Source organism: Prenolepis imparis, unplaced genomic scaffold (genome assembly GCF_030444845.1).
Source record: "Prenolepis imparis isolate NDT839.2.m4 unplaced genomic scaffold, iyPreImpa1.0 SCAF_6, whole genome shotgun sequence".
NCBI classification, from domain to species: domain Eukaryota; kingdom Metazoa; phylum Arthropoda; class Insecta; order Hymenoptera; family Formicidae; genus Prenolepis; species Prenolepis imparis.
Genome location: NW_028141164.1, coordinates 16,445,448 through 16,462,514, shown reverse-complemented (window position 1 = coordinate 16,462,514; position 17,067 = coordinate 16,445,448). Strand labels below are relative to the sequence as shown.

Sequence of the window (17,067 nt, the reverse complement as noted above, 5' to 3'; positions counted from 1 at the left end):
TTACCGTTACAGTTACCGAAAAAAAGTAACTGTAACAGTAACGGCGTTACAAGTAAAGCGTTACTTCCCAACCCTGGTAATTAAAATAATTGATTTATGTACATGCATAATATATAACTTACATTATATGCTCTAATACTACATATTGTGTATCTAAAAACAAAAATGTGCATAACACCAGTGCATATCATAATACAAGCAAATTTAATCGTTTGCTAGATAAGATCAAAAAGGACACTTGTATAAATGCAGCGAAGTTTTCACTAAGGATACTCAAGTTGTAGAAAATTGCATTGAACCAGATGATAGTACTATAAAATCTAATTTGTCTGACGAAGCTAACAGTGAAAAGTGAAGTTGATAATATTGCTATTCAACGTACAGAGATGAGTTAGCCTCCATTGAAAAAAGATTACGAATTTGGGCAATCAAATCAAATATTCCGCACACGCATATGGATAAATTATTAGGTATTTTGAGACATCCGTTAATTCCTTTATCACTCCCGAAGAAATCAATTTTTTTAAAAACGACGTCAGCACAATACGAAATAAAAGGAATGGAATCAGTAATTGAGGGTAAGTTGGGAGAATATATTTACTTCGGAATTGCACATTTAGCAAAATGCATCAACCCCGTACAATTTGGAAATGATGTAATTAATTTGCAATTTAATATCGATGGACTTCCAATTTATAAGTCCAGTAATTTAAAATCCCTAAAAACTTACCTTTTCAAAAAAAGTAAAAAAAAGCGCCAAGTACACGCGCGGCAGTAAAAAATTAAAGTTGCAAACCCATGTGGAATCGTACTAAAAAAAAATAATATCAAAAAATTGCAGCAAGTGAAAATAGAAACTTGTACCAATGAAAAATTAAAGTTGTAAACCCATATAGAATCGTATAATTATAGACCTTGCTTCCAAAGCACCCGGTGATATGAGTTGAATTTCGATTTGCGCTTGAAATTGCAAATCCGTATAGAATCATACAAAAATTAAAAATTATACAAATAAAAAAAATAAAAATATTTTAATTAAAACGAAACTTGGCGCTGCTAAATTTTAAAACTAACTGTAGAATATTGTTCAATTTAGCAGTGCCAAGTATTGTTTTAATTAAAACTTTTTAATTTTTTTATTTGTATTAATTTTTAATTTTTGTATGATTCTATACGGATTTGCAACTTCAAGCGCAAATCGAAATTCAGCTTATATCACCGGGTGCTTCGGAAGCAAGGTCTATAATTATACGACTCTATATGGGTTTGCAACTTTAATTTTTTATTGGTACAAGTTTCTATATTCACTTGGTGCAATTTTAGATATCATTATTTTTTTTAGTACGATTCCACATGGGTTTGCAACTTTAATTTTTCACTGCCGCGCGTGTACTTGGTGTTTTTTTTACCTTTTTTGAAAAGGTAAGTTTTTAGGGATTATATCATTCTTTTTTATAGTATATTGTTACGTCCCTGGTCTTTCATCCCCTGAACGTCATTCTCTGAGAGTCATCGTTAAGGGGGTTGTTTATTGACAACCGCTCTGTCGTTGTTTTTTGGTGACATATTAGATTTGGTCTAGCTGTCAACTCGGACGGACGTGTCTAGATCAGAGCATTCTTTCATTCTTTCGTGCATGCATATTTTATTGTATCTTTTCGCTTTTGTGTATTGGATCGTCGCATTAAAGATCATAATATCACTACGAGAGTATATTCATTTCGCGAGACGCGAGTGAGTGTGTGAGTGAGAAGCCTTTGCGATATTTCGCAAAAGCCGTCCCGAGGACGTAACATTTTGGGGGTTCGTCCGGGATCGAAGAACATCGACGAGGAAAAGTCACAATGTCACATTCCCCGAGGATTACCCGATCGCAAGCTCCACCTCGAGTCACCGTGAGCGAGGAGCCGACGGAACGAACGCCGACGGAAGTGGACTTTATGCACACTGCGATGGACGAGATCCGACAGCTGCAGGAGGAACGTCGTCAACAGGAAGCGCGTTTTGAAGCTGTATTACAGCAACGTGACGAAGAGTTGCGCCGATTAGAGCAGAGGATCTTCGCACGCGACAGACAGCTAAGTCCTTCTAATAATAGAGCTTCCGGAGATTCGGAATCGCGACTTGATAACGTCAGAGAAAATCGCGTTCGCACAGAACTAGGTTTTAAATTAAAGCCAGATATGTTCGATGGAACGGTATCGCTTAGAGAATATTTTTCTCAGTTTAATTTAATTGCTCGGGCGAATGGATGGGATGATTCAACAAAGACTGTCGCTCTCGCTTCGTGTTTGAGGGGAAAAGCGCGCACCGTTTTAGAGACAGTTCAAGATGTATCACATTTAGAATTCGCGGAACTAAAATCCAAACTTGAGTTGCGATTTGGGGAAGGATATTTATCCCAAAATTTTTATGTCCAGTTTACTAATAGAAAACAGAAATTTGGTGAAGATCTAGCCGCGTTGTGTTCAGAATTAGACAGATTAGTTCGCCTCGCATATCCCGAGTGTTCGCATGAAGTTCGAGACAAAATCGCCTGCGCACAATTCATTTCGGCAATTTTTGACAATTTTGTGAAGCAAACGCTTCAATTAGAAAATGTTACATCTTTGAGTGTCGCAATAGAAAGAGCAAAAACGATTAAAATGATTCAAGGGGAGGGATGCGAAAAAAAGAAAGGAAATTTTAATAAAAATTTTAGTGAAAAGAAAGACGCAGCACAAGGAAATAAAACAGAAGGCGAGCGAGAGGGGAAAGAAAAAAAGGGGAATTTTGAAAAAAGGAATTGGCAAGGCAGCAAATTTGGCGCCGGCCGAAAAGAATGTTGAACGTGTGGGAAAGTCGGACATTTTCGATCTGATTGCCCGGAGGAAAAGGGAAACTCGGGTTAGCCGAGCTGTGCGGGGGAAGTTCGGCTCGCGAAAGGAATTCCCCGAGAATTAGTTTTAATGTCAATAGCATAAGAAATAATTTAAATTATTTTATTTATGAAGGAAAAATTAATGAAAAAGAGTGTTTTTTCAAGGTGGATACGGGTTCTGATGTTTCTATTGTGAATAGTAGTATTATTGATAAAAAGAATAGTGTTCGTAAAGGAAATATTAATCTAAAATATCCCACTGGAGAGAAGTTCCTATTAAATTTCAAACGGAAGTTAGAGTCGAATTAGGAAGATTTTCTGTAAATATGCCTATGATCGTTGCTGATATTAGTGATCAATGTTTGTTGGGAGTAGATTTCTTGAAAATGATTAATTTAGAAAAAGTGTTTGAATCAGCTTTTAGAGTTTCTGGATTAGAAGGAAAAATAGCTAGAATTGAAAAGTCTTCAGAAGAAGTTCCGGTTCCCTTGAAAGAACTCTTCGAAAACAATTCTAAAAAATTAACAGATTTAGAAAAAAGGAATTTTATTGAATTTTTAAGAGAATTTGAAAATGTATTTTCCGGAGATATTGTTGCGGGAAACTGCAATTCGGTAGAACATGTCATAAATGTGTAAGACTCTCTCCCCATTAAACAGGTTCCCCGTAGAATTCCAATCCATTTAAGAGAGGAAGTGGATAAAAATATAGAGGAAATGAGAACACGTGGAGTGATTGAAGAGTCACACAGTTCTTGGGTTTCTCCTGCTGTTATGTGAGAAAGAAGGATAGTTCGATCAGATTTTGTGTTGACTATCGGAAATTGAATACGATGACTATTAAAGATTCTTACCCCCTTCCTCGAATTGATGAAATTCTTGATCAACTATCAGGTAATTATTGGTTTTCCACGCTTGATCTTAAAAGCGGATATTGGCAAATTAAGATCCGTCCCGAGGATAAAGAGAAAACGGCTTTTTCAATCGGCAAGGGACTTTGGCAGTTTACAGTTATACCCTTTGGTTTATGTAACGCCCCTGCAACGTTTGAAAGATTAATGGAGAAAATTTTACAAAATTTAATATCAAAAATTTGTCTTGTATATTTAGATGATGTGATAATTTTTGGAAAAACTTTTGCTGAAATGATTAATAATCTTAAAATTGTATTTTCAAGATTAAGAGAAGCAAATTTAAAGATCAATCCAAAGAAATGTATTTTCTTTAAAAATAATGTAAAATATCTTGGTCATATTGTTTCTGCGGAGGGTGTTACCACGGATCCCGAAAAGATAATTGCCGTGAAAAATTGGCCGGTTCCACATACGAAAAAACAATACGTAGTTTTCTCGGATTTTGCTCGTATTATAGGAAATTTGTGAAAGGTTTCTCTTCTTTGGCTAAACCTCTGTATACGTTAACAGAGAATAAAGATAAGTTTATGTGGGAAGAAAAATGTCAGGAGGCGTTTCAAAAATTAAAATCATTATTAAGTTCTTCTCCAATTCTTTCTTTTCCAAAAGAAGAAGGTGAGTTTATTTTAGATACAGACGCCTCGAATATAGGAATTAGAGCAGTTTTGTCACAGAAACAAGATGGAAGTGAAAAAGTGATAGCGTATTTTAGTCGTGTTCTTAGTAAATCAGAACGGAATTATTGTGTCACTCGTCGAGAACTTTTATCGATTGTAGATTCTATAAATTTTTTTCGTCATTACCTTTTAGGACAAAAGTTTCTGATTCGCACAGATCATGTTTCATTACGATGGCTTATGTCTTTCAGAGATTTAGAAAGACAATTGGCTCGATGGCTAGAAAGACTCCAACAATATGAATTTGAAATTGTTTATCGAAAAGGAATTTCTCATCAAAATGCCGATGGATTATCTAGACGGATGTGTGAGTCGAGCGGCTGTGGATATTGCTTCCGAGTAGAGAAGAAGAATATGTCTGACAATGACAAGACAGTCGCTCGAATTATACTAGAAGGCAAGAACCTTGAAGAATGGCGTCAAGCACAACGAAGAGATTTAAGTATTTCATTTGTGTTACAAGGAAAAGAAATGGGAGAGAGACCATCACGTTCAGAAATTCCTGTTGGAAATATTCCAGCACAAATTTATTGGTCGTATTGGGATTCTTTGGTCTTGAGAGATGGTATTCTTTATAAAAGATGGGAAGCTCCGAATCTCAGATCCAGCTTTCTTCAACTAGTAGTTCCTCGGAGTCAAGTAAAGGAAATTTTGGAGGAAGTACACGATTCTCCGTCGGGAGGACATTTTGGAGTGAACAAGACTTTAGAAAAGATTCGGAAACGATTCTTTTGGGCAACTTGTAAACAGGATGTAGAAGAATGGTGTAAGACGTGTAAAATTTGTGTCTCAAAGAGAGGTCCCTTAGGAAAAGGAAAATCTCCTCTTCAGATTTACAACGTTGGAGCTCCGCTAGAAAGGGTACAAATGGATATCCTTGGTCCTCTTCCGTTGACCAAGTTAGGAAACAAATATTTGCTTGTAATTGGGATTGTTTCACAAAGTGGGTAGAAGCTTACCCTGTGAAAAATATTAGAGCCAAGATGGTAGCTGAAGTTTTTGTTAGCCAATTTATTTCCAGGCATGGGGTGCCTATTGAAATTCATACAGATCAAGGAAGAAATTTCGAATCCCAATTATTTTCTGAATTAATGCGTCTTCTCGGAATTAGAAAGACTAGAACGACTGCTCTGCATCCCCAATCTGATGGTCAGGTTGAACGTCAGCATCAAACAATAATAAATTATCTAGCTAAATATGTCTCAGAAAATCAGAAGGATTGGGATCGATGGGTTCCTATGTTTCTGTTGGCGTACAGATCTTCGAAGCATGAGACCACAGGAGTGACCCCTGCAGAGTTATATTTTGCTCGAGAGCTCAAGTTACCTGTGGATTTGTTGCAAGGAAGTCTGAGATTTGTTGAAGAGAGATTACCTCCGGGGAGAAATTTTGTAGAAAAATTGAAAGAGAAATTAAAGGAAATTCATTCTAGTGTTAGGGAACGAATGGTTTTGAAATCTTCACAAATGAAGGCTCGTTATGATCAAAAAGTTAGAGGAGTTCTTTTTGAGGAAGGAGAGAGTCTGGCTATATAATCCTCATAGGAGTAAAGGAAAAGCTCAGAAATTACAAAGCAATTGGGAGGGTCCTTATTTAATAGTGAAGAAATTAAGTGATGTAGTTTATTGTATTCAAAGAACACCTCGACACAAAAAGAAGATAGTTCATGCAGATCGATTAGCTTCTTTTCTTGAAAGAACTTTAGATTAGAGTAAATCGGAACCTGGAAAATATCTAGCTTATAGATTTTTGTTAGGCGAATAATGTATTAAGAAAAAATAATTGTGTAGTATTGAATAGTACTAAGTTACTGCGTATTATTTTTAGAGTCGTTGTCTTGGAAGGTCTACCTAAAGGAAAATTTTCGAACATGGTGGATGAGCCGAATATCGAGCTGAACCTTCCCGAAGCTGAACGTCGAGCTAAATTTTTCTAGAAGAGAGGGAAATTTGCACTCTAAGAAGACTGCCTCGCCCGCGGTTTTTTTTGATCCGTGGTTTTCCCGTGGGACGTTGGGCAAATGCCGAGGCAGGGACTTGGGCAGTTCATGAGGAACGATGGGTTCACGGTGGTTACCCCCCCCCCCTTGTCCGAAGATCTTTTGAAGTAAGAAATCACAGGGAGACCGGGATGTAAAGAATGATGAAGATCATTTTGTGTCAAGTGGAACGCTGAGAATTGATTGGCCTTCGAGTGGCGAATCGCTCGGTAACCTGAGCAGGAGCTCAGGGTAGAGCAAGAGGATTCGTCGAAGCCCTGGAGTCAACATTTGAAGAAGGCGTACGTCGATTGGGGACTGTTAGATGGAGTCGCTTGGTAACCTGAAGCAGCAGCCTAGGGTAGAGCAAGAAGGCTCATCGGTACCCTAGAATCGACATCGGAGCACATTGGTTGAAGGAATCAACGCACAAAAGCAACTACCCCTTGTTGATTGTCGGGACGACAATTTTGAAGGAAAGGGACAGTGTTACGTCCCTGGTCTTTCATCCCCTGAACGTCATCCTCTGAGAGTCATCGTTAAGGGGATTGTTTATTGACAACCGCCCTGTCGTTGTTTTTCGGCGACATATTAGATTTGGTCTAGCTGTCAACTCGGACGGACGTGTCTAGATCAGAGCATTCTTTCATTCTTTCGTGCATGCATATTTTATTGTATCTTTTCGCTTTTGTGTATTGGATCGTCGCATTAAAGATCATAACATCACTACGAGAGTATATTCATTTCGCGAGACGCGAGTGAGTGTGTGAGTGAGAAGCCTTTGCGATATTTCGCAAAAGCCGTACAATTTGTACGGCTTTTGCGAAATATCGCAAAGGCTTCTCACTCACACACTACGTCCCGAGGACGTAACAATATGTTAAATTTTTACTGTAAAATAGTAGCGTAACAATATAATAGGTCTCGTCACTGTTTTCTTTATGGGGCGACAATAATAGTGAACAAAGATATGCGATTAAATTTTGTGTTAAATTGAAAGAGAAGCCAGAAAAATAAGCGATAAAGTTAAAAAAAGCATTTAGTAATCATGTTTTATCAAGTTTTATCACGTGTTCAAGTTTGTCGATTACAACAAATGATTTTGGAAAACCTCGAAACAGTTGAAGATGAACCTTGAAGATGAACTGCGCGCTAGTAATAACCTAAGTATGTGATAAACCATAATCAAATATTTTTTAAAATTTTTCATAACAATCCCCCCCCTCCCCCCTCCGTGGCTTTCTCATTCAATTTAAAACAAAACTTATTAATCGCGTATATTTGTTCAATATTTTGTTATCCTATAGTGAAAACGGGGTGACGAGATCTAATAATATACACTTATAAAAGATATTTTGCATTGACACATGAACGTAGCCGAATAAATCAAAATTTATTATTTATAAAGGAAGAATACACAAAAAGAGATACTATACATGCGCACACATAAACAATTAAAGTAAATCTATATTATTTTTTATTTTATATTATTTTACTGCATATTACCCTAACAGCACATGATATTATACGTATCATCCCATTTTTATACTCATTGTACTGTGATCATCTGTAAAATACTAAGATCAACGCTATAATATCTTCCACAGTGTCATTCTGTTTCCTTTCGCGCGCGTATGATCTGAGGTTTGACTCAAAGTACGGAAACAATACGTACGCCTTTCTATCGCACGTGTAAAATCTCAGGTTTTACTCAAAGTACTGAGATAGTGCAACGTACTCATATCTCCCGCCCGTGTATAATCTCAATTTTACTCTCAAGATATGGAAACAGTGGGTGCATCCAGAAGCACGATCGCTCACTGAGCGCTCAGTGAGCGGTTGTGCTTCTGGATGCACCCAGTAAGTATTGTATATCAACGACATTTGCGTACGTCATTCCTGTTTCGATCTTTTCCCGGTAGCCCTGAATGGCGTGGAAAAAATATTGAAGCGTGACTCTGTGATATCAAAGATAATCCTTTTTCTTTTTATTTTTACATTTTATAAAATATTGAATAAAGTTAGCGAAACAATTTATATATATAAATTACATGATTTTTTAAATATTTTGTACAACTTTTCGTAAAACTTATTTTGATCAAGAGTTTAAGGTTATCCTCGTGCTTGCAAAGCCGCACTAGGTATTCATTGCCAAAAGATGTAAAGATATAAATTAAAATGTTTTAGCGTTAAACATATTTTAATGATATGCAGTTTCCGCAACATAGAGTAACTTCTAAATTGTCAGCAGAATAGTTTCACGAGTTATTTAAAACAATTTTTTTCTATTGTCGGTGACTGTGTGTGTGTGTGTGCACTTCATATGACGAATAAAAATTTTATTATATTTTGTTTTAAAGATTTAAATTGAATTTTTTACTTGTACGTTTTTTATATTATTCTATGTTATTCGTACAATTTATATCTATATTGTTTTTAATATAAAATAAAAAAATTATCTGTCTTGTAACATTATCTATATATAATCATCAGTCTTATAACATTAACATGCTTTCAGTTCTCAGAATTGCAAATACCTCAGTTGCATTTCCATGATGCTTTTGTTAAAAAAAGCTATTAAAATTCCACATTAGTATTATTTTGATCAGCTGCTGGCTGGGTTTCTTATCTACTACTTGTTCAGCATTCTACGTTAGAGATTAGAGAAGATTTACGCGACAGGTATGCTTTATTCAACACATACATTTTAATTTTTTTAACTTTTAAATTTTTCGAACTTAAAAATGTTCCTATGTGAAAGAAAAAAAATATTCCAATATAAAAAACAATGATTTTATGTTTCTTTATATAAACTTAAGAAACAAAATTTTCTTTTTATTTATATTATAATTGTTTTGGTACTTCGAATGAATTAATTTTTAAAACATTATGACATTCAAATATCATAATTTAAATAATGCTTATTATATTTAACTTTTTCAACTTTGAATTTTATTAATTTTATTAATTTATCTTTAGTTAATTTAAGCTTAAGTGAGTTACTTTTTTGTTTGTGCAATTTTTAATTTAGTTAAAAGAAATATTTAATCATCTCTGATATTATATTGTTATAAATAATGTCCTATACAATTAAACAATTTCAATATTTTATATATAAATTTCATTAAGTAAAAAATTTAATTTTCAATTCCATATTTCCATTACTTTTAATTGTAACCACTCGAAGTTAAGTTAATTATAAATATTTTTATTATTAATTTTATTTTATGAAATGTTTTTGAAAATTAACTTTTTTATTTTAACTTTAACTTTTAACTAAGTTTATTTCTGTTTACAACTTTTAAAAATTTAGTTATTTTTATAGCTATTGAGTTTAATTTAAGAAAAAATTTAACTTATCCAACTCTTGTATTTTTCTTACATTAATTGATTTATCCCGTTATTGTGCACGTAAAAGTATTAAGATATTAAGAAATGTTAAGAATATTAAGAATAATTTACCAGATATATATGTTTCATGTCAAATTATATCAATTTTAAAACTACATCTTTTCTGAAACAAAAAATCTTACAAAAAATTAAAATTATAAATAAATATAAAAATATAAATATATCAAAATCAAAATATATGATATAAATAGATAAAAATATAATATACACTCGTCAACAAAATTAACGCATATGTATTTTAAGTCAAAATTTCGCATAATTTCAAATAAACATAACTCCGCTAAAAATGATCGTATTTGAAAAATTGTTGTTTCACTGTCAAGCTTGAAGTCTCTACTTTAAAAACCATTCGTCAGATTTTTAATTTATCCTCCCCCCCCTGTACGCTACTGCTTAAAAAATAAGGACGTGTTTTGTCTCTAAAAAATTGCGTACTTTGACGCACTCCACGGGGTGGAATAAATTTTTTTCGCAAATCTTATCATAACTATCGTAAAATGTGGACTTTTTACTACAAATTTAAAAAAAAAGCAAAGTTCGTACGATTTTTTTTCGCGGAGTTATTACATATGAAAGTTACCCATACATTTTTTCCATTTAATGACTCCAAACCTCTCTGCTGTGTGTGTGTGTATGTGTGCGTGCGTGCGTGCCTATGCGTGCGAGCGTATGGTTAGGAGAGGGAAATGTAGGAATCAGATTACTTCTTCTATACGTTCACGCATATTAATGCATGGTCTAATTGTTGTTTGAGAAATTTGAGCCCAAATTTACACGCACGCATGCACGCGTGGGCGCATACACACACACACATACACACACACTATGCGCCAAATCCAACCAGCAACCTCGTGGTGCGTGTCGGGTAATACTAATGCTGGCGGTAAATGGAAAAAATGTATGGGTAACTTTCATATGTAATAACTCCGCGAAAAGAAATCGTACAAACTTTGCTTTTTTTTTTAATTTGTAGTAAAAAGTCCACGTTTTACGATAGTTATGATAATATTTGCGAAAAAAATGTATTCCACCCCGTGGAGTGCGTCAAAGTACGCAATTTTTTAGAGGCAAAACCCGTCCTTACTTTTGAAGCAGTGGCGTACGGGGGAGGAAGATAAATTAAAAATCTGACGAATGGTTTTTAAAGTAGAGACTTCAAGCTTGACAGTGAAAAAAAAATTTTTCAAATGTGATCATTTTTAGTGGAGTTATGCTTATTTGAAATTATGCGAAATTTTGACTTAAAATACATATGCGTTAATTTTTTTGACGAGTGTATATAAATATATATAAATATAATATATCAATATAATCAACAATATATATGAATATAATATATAGAAATATATAAATGTAGTGTATCATATAATATAAATATAAATATATCTAATTTTTGTATATAAATTGATATCGCAATATTCGGCGAAAAATGAATATTTTATGATATTTCATAGTTTGAAATGTGAAATTATGTTAAACTAAAGCATAAAATATCTTGTAAACTATTCACTTTTTGGCCATCTTATCTTTATAATTTTTCTTAGTGAATATTGCGAGAAAACAATTTATATAAAAAAATTAAGGCAGTTTCATTTAAAAGAACAAATGACTTTCAAATAATCTTGAAAATCGGTTTTTAGGAAAAAATTATCAGTGCCAACTTTTTTCTCTTTCGAAATTCTACAATTTTTGTACGGGACATTTTTGTTATGAAAAGCTTTAGAAAAGAGATATTTGAAGTGGAACATTAAAATGGCCAATTTTATATATACGAGGTCTATCTGGAAAGTACCGATGTACACTAATATCTTTATATCTGAGTATGTTATTACAAAAAATGAAAAATATTTATTTAGAGAGAATATTTATGAGTGTTCCTGGCAAGCGGCACGGCTCTGCAGCCCGTCAGTCGACAATGGTATACAAATGTGTACGTGACGAAAACCGTGAGCGTTGCATTCTATTTTATGTCGACATCGACAAATCTCTTTCCTCTTAAAAAATTTTTTATTTTGAAAACAGGCAGAAGTTACACGGATCATATTAATTATTTCAAATCATTATTTTATTTTGTCAAATTTTTAACAAAATTTTTCACAAATTTATTACTCGACACGCTTATTATTGAAAAATTAGAAATGCGACATTCACGGTTTTGATCACCATACACATCTATATACCGTTTTCGATTGACAGGCTGCAAAGCCGTGCTGCTTGCCAGGAACACTCACAAAGGTTCCTTTTAAATGAGGAATACTCATTTTCTTGCAATAGCACACTCAGATATAAAGATATTAGCGTACATCGGTTACTTTCCGGACAGACCTTGTATGAATAGATACATGGCGTGTCTCGCTGCTTTTGCGCGTGGCTTTGCTTGCGCGTTACTTGGCGCGAAACACTACCCTGTCTCTTGATATCTTATAGAAAACTTTAATTTTATATTTATAAATTACTTTTTCTTGAGAAATCATCTTTCTATTTGTACCATTATTACTAGTTTATCTTGTAAATAATATATAATATTACAAGTACATAGTATATAATACTAGTTTGTCTACAATCATTAATCTTTTCATATTGTACAGATATAACACTTCACATGAAAATGAATCGACAACGTCAAAGAAAAGATATCTTATATGTATCAAAGCGACATCTCAGAAGATTAGCTGCAAAGGAGGCAAATATTATTTCTCAAAATTTGTTTGATAGAACTTCATTGTCGTGTGATAATAGTAAATTCACAACAGATTTGAACAATGACAGAATTAATTCTAAAATAATAGATACAGACAATGATATGAAATGTGAAAATGTTGGTTTTGTACAACATGAAAATGCAAACATATTTGTACAATATGAAAATGCAAACAGACATTCGGAACAAGAGTCGGATTTACAATCTTTAAATGTTTCTCGCGATGAATCAAGCGATCTGCCATTTGAAAATGAGAGTGAAAGCGATTTTGAAGACGATCTTGCAGTCTGTAGAGTATAAAATTACACATATCGCTCTAAAAGCATTACTATTAACATTGAAAAAACATTTTTGTTTTTCCACACTCTCTGGATGCACAAACAATTTTAAAAATACCAAAACAACAAGACAACATCCGTACAGTTGCACCAGGATTATATTATCATTTTGGTTTAGTTGAATCTATAAGACAAATATTATTTTCTGTAAAAGAAAATATTGATTGCTTAAAAATAGCTGTGAACATTGACGGATTACCATTAACAAAATCATCGCAACAACAGTTTTGGCCTATACTTGGATCAGTTATTCCGTATGGTAACGTTTTCATGATTGGACTTTATCATGGCTATGAAAAATCGAAGAACACCAATCATTTCTTAAAAGATTTTGTCAATGAGGCTACGGAAATATGTGAAAATGGAATTAACATCAACGATCGACAGATAGCATGTCGGATTGCAGCTTTAATTTGTGATACACCGGCTAAATCATTCGTTTTGTGTGTCAAAGGACATTCTGGGCATTCTAGTTGTACGAAATGCACTACGGAAGGAGAATATATAAAAAATAGAATATGTTTCCCACAAATTGACGGACCACTTAGATCGGATGATGATTTTATACAAAAGATAAACGATAAATATTACAAACCAGATACAACGTGCAGTCTGTTAAATATTCCTTATTTTAAAACTATAACAAATGTTCCGTTGGACTATATGCACTTAATATGTTTGGGAATTATGCGCAAATTATTGAATTTATGGCTTCATGGAGGAGTACAATATCGATTACAATACAGAGCCGTAGACAAAATTTCTACACGTTTAATTACTCATTTAAAGCCATTAATACTAATAGAATTTGCAAGAAAACCAAGAAGATTGGATTGTTTAAAATTATGGAAAGCCACAGAATATAGACTAATATTATTATATACAAGTCCATTGGCATTTAAATATGTAATAAATAAAAATGTATATATACATTTTATGACATTATACGTTATTATAAGAATCTTGTCTTCAGAAGACTTACATGAACATCTAAGCTATGCGCAAGATCTCATTCGTTTCTTTATTAAAACATTTATAAAACTGTACGAAGTTGAAAATGTTTCACATAATGTTCACAGTCTAATTCATCTTGTGCATTATGTCAAAAGATATGGACTTCTTGATAACTTCAGTGCGTTTAAATTTGAAAACTATATGCAGACACTTAAAAAATATCTACGAAAAGCGGAAAAACCTTTAAACAAGTTGTGCGGAGACGCATTGAAAAAGAAAAGAACTTACACACATCAACTGCTTTGTTACATTCTGTTCCACAATGTTCCAATTTATCGTTATTACATTACGATGGTCCGCTTATATCAAATTGTTACAATCCACAATATAAAATTATCAAGTTCAACGGAATGACATTTAAAGCTGGAACACTCGCTGATAGTTGTGGCTTAAGGGGATGCTATCTGTCTGTTTTATCGATCAGATGATTATAGATTTTTCTGCACCGAAAGCTTTTTATTAGTTTAATAAAATAATAAATGCTTTTCCACAATTAAAGCACGTACAGAAACAAAGTCGGAACCTACCGATTTTATGTAAAAACAAGAAAAAACTAAAAAACTATAATATCTTTATCGGCTTCTGTCGTCAGGTCAAAAAAATAATTGTTTAAAATAAAAGTTCTGCTATTTGTACGTACAAAATAAGATAGGTTCCGACTAGAAATTGAATGAAGAAGTATTAGTGAACTTTCAGTTTAGAAGCCTAATAAATAAGAAAACGGTGCAGAAAATTTTCGTGCATATGTGTGTGCGAAATCAAAGATGAACAGAATACAAACATAAAACAGAGCAACAGATTAGTTGCGTAATGTCGCGATAGATGGAGCTGCAACGTGCCCCCCCTCCCCCCTCTCTCTCTCTCTTTTTTTCTGAGAGAAGACGTGTCAAACATCGCTCTGCAAAAGTGATAACTTTTAAGTGATTATATAGTGAGGGAGAGTGGCGAAAAAGTATTGAAGTAATAGTTGCATAGACCGGGAATAGAAACTGGTGTCGTGTCCTGGCCCATTTAAGAAATTTACAATTGAAAGTGAAGCAGATATGAAGAAGGCACCGACAGCAGCGGGGAGCAGCAGGGAAAGACAAGGATCTACAGGATCTACGGGTTCGTTTACGACATCAAGCAGTGGAAATAGAATATCAGGAGCGAGTGGATCATCGAGTATTGACGTAAAAATAGATTGGCTTGTAAAAACTGTGAAAGAAATAAAAGACGAAACAGCATGTAAGAAGGAAATTAAAATGATGGTTAAGGAAATAGTTCCAGAAGAATTTGGAAGTATTAAACAAGAACTGGAAGACTTGAGAAGAATTATACAAGGAGGAGCGGGTGGACTGGCAGGAGGAGCTCAAAGATGTTATAGTGAAGCAGTTAAAGAGAAGAAAAAAGAAAATATTATAATTGTCAAACCCAAGGTGCAACAGGAGAGTGAAGCAACTAAAAAACTGATAAAAGAAAAGGTAGATATCAAGAATATGGCTATGGGAACAACGAAGTTAAAAAAAGGAAATAAGGGAACAGTGATTCTCGGCTGTGAGACTGGAGAAGAAATGGAAAAGCTAAAGGCGACAGTACAAGCCAAGCTGGGCGAGAATTTTAACGTTACTGAGTCACCGCGGATGAAACCTAAGATAAAAATTGTCAATATTGGCGAGGAAGAAATGGAGTTGAATGATGATGATTTAATAGGTACAATTAAGAAGCAGAACAAAATTGACGTGAAAAATGAAGGAATTCATATGCGAATAGTGAAGAGAATAGTTAAAGAGAAAATAAATGAGAAAGATCAGTCCGGAAGAAGAGGAAAAGATGGTATCGTAATAATTGAAGCAGATGAAGAGACTCATGAAGTAATGTTGAGAAAAGGGAAACTGAATGTAGGATGGAGAAAGTGTCCTGCATTCAATCACATTAACATTAAAAGATGTTTTAAATGCTGGGGTTATTATCATATTGCAAAGAATTGTACGCGTAATGAAACATGTCACAAATGTGCAGGAAATCACAAGGTGAGTGAATGTACAGCGACAAAGAAAAGATGTATAAATGGTATGTTTAAGATTCAAACATACAATTTGAAAATAAATGATGAGCATGGCGCACTTGATCCGGAATGTCCGACTTTCAAGAGGGCGATACAGGAGGAGAAGAGGAGGGCCGGATGGGAGGAAGATAAATAGCAACTACAGAAGGAAATGGAATTAATACTATATACAAATGCGCAAAGTGTGATGGCGCATAAAGACGAGATACAGCATCAGATTATGAAAAAAATGAATCCTGCGTTCATAGCGTTATCAGAAACCAGAGTGACTGCTGAAATTGAAGACTGTGAAGTGAACGTACCGGGGTATAGTATGATTAGATGTGATGCTGAAAACAGAAATACAGGAGGGATTCTTTTATATGTAAGGGACGATATTAAATATGAGATAGTATTAGTAAAAAAGTTAGAAGCGAATTGTTGGTGTGCTGCGATTGAGGTGAAAGATAAATTATATAAAGGAGTGATAACAGTAATATATCATTCACCGAGTTCATCGCATGGTGAGTTCGTGAGATTTCTGGAGGATATAATAGAAGAATTAATAATACGGGGAGAATGTATAGTAATAGGAGACTTTAATATAGATATTATGTTGGACTCGTTTTATACAAAGAAGTTACAAACGACAATGTTGAGCTTAGGCATGAAACAATATGTAAATAAACCGACGAGAATTACGAAAGATAGTAAGACAATTATAGATTTAATTTACGCTAATAATAAAATAGAAGTGCAAGTAATTCATGAACCTAAAATAACGGACCATGCGTGGTTAAAAGTTGATCTTAATGCGAATAAAATTGATAATAAATACAGAGAATTTAATGCTAGGAATTTTAAAGAGTTTAATGTAGATGAATTTATTAAATTAGTGGAAAATAAATTAGGAAAAAGCCAAGATATGAATGTCAGTGTGAGAGCGAAGAAACTTGTCGATAATATAGTAGATGCGTTGGATGCTACAGCACCTAGAAAAAAATTTAGAATTCCGAAAATATGGGAAGGGAAAAAGTGGTTTTCGGATGAAATAAGGGAAGCAGCGGCTAAAAGGGATGAGGCGTACAGTAAAGCGTTGTATGATGACACGGATGAAAATTGGTCACAGTTTAAAATCGAAAGAAATGC

At 33.9% G+C, this 17,067-nt stretch overlaps 1 pseudogene across 1 annotated transcript; it reads left to right on the top strand.

The window, feature by feature from the left end:
• The first annotated feature begins 288 nt into the window (after positions 1–288).
• On the top strand, positions 289–14,340 carry LOC145937169 (uncharacterized; annotated as a pseudogene). The gene is made up of 3 exons (XR_014425512.1): positions 289–578; positions 8,947–9,110; positions 12,428–14,340. The product of XR_014425512.1 is annotated as an uncharacterized LOC145937169 (transcript).
• Positions 14,341–17,067: the final 2,727 nt, after the last annotated feature.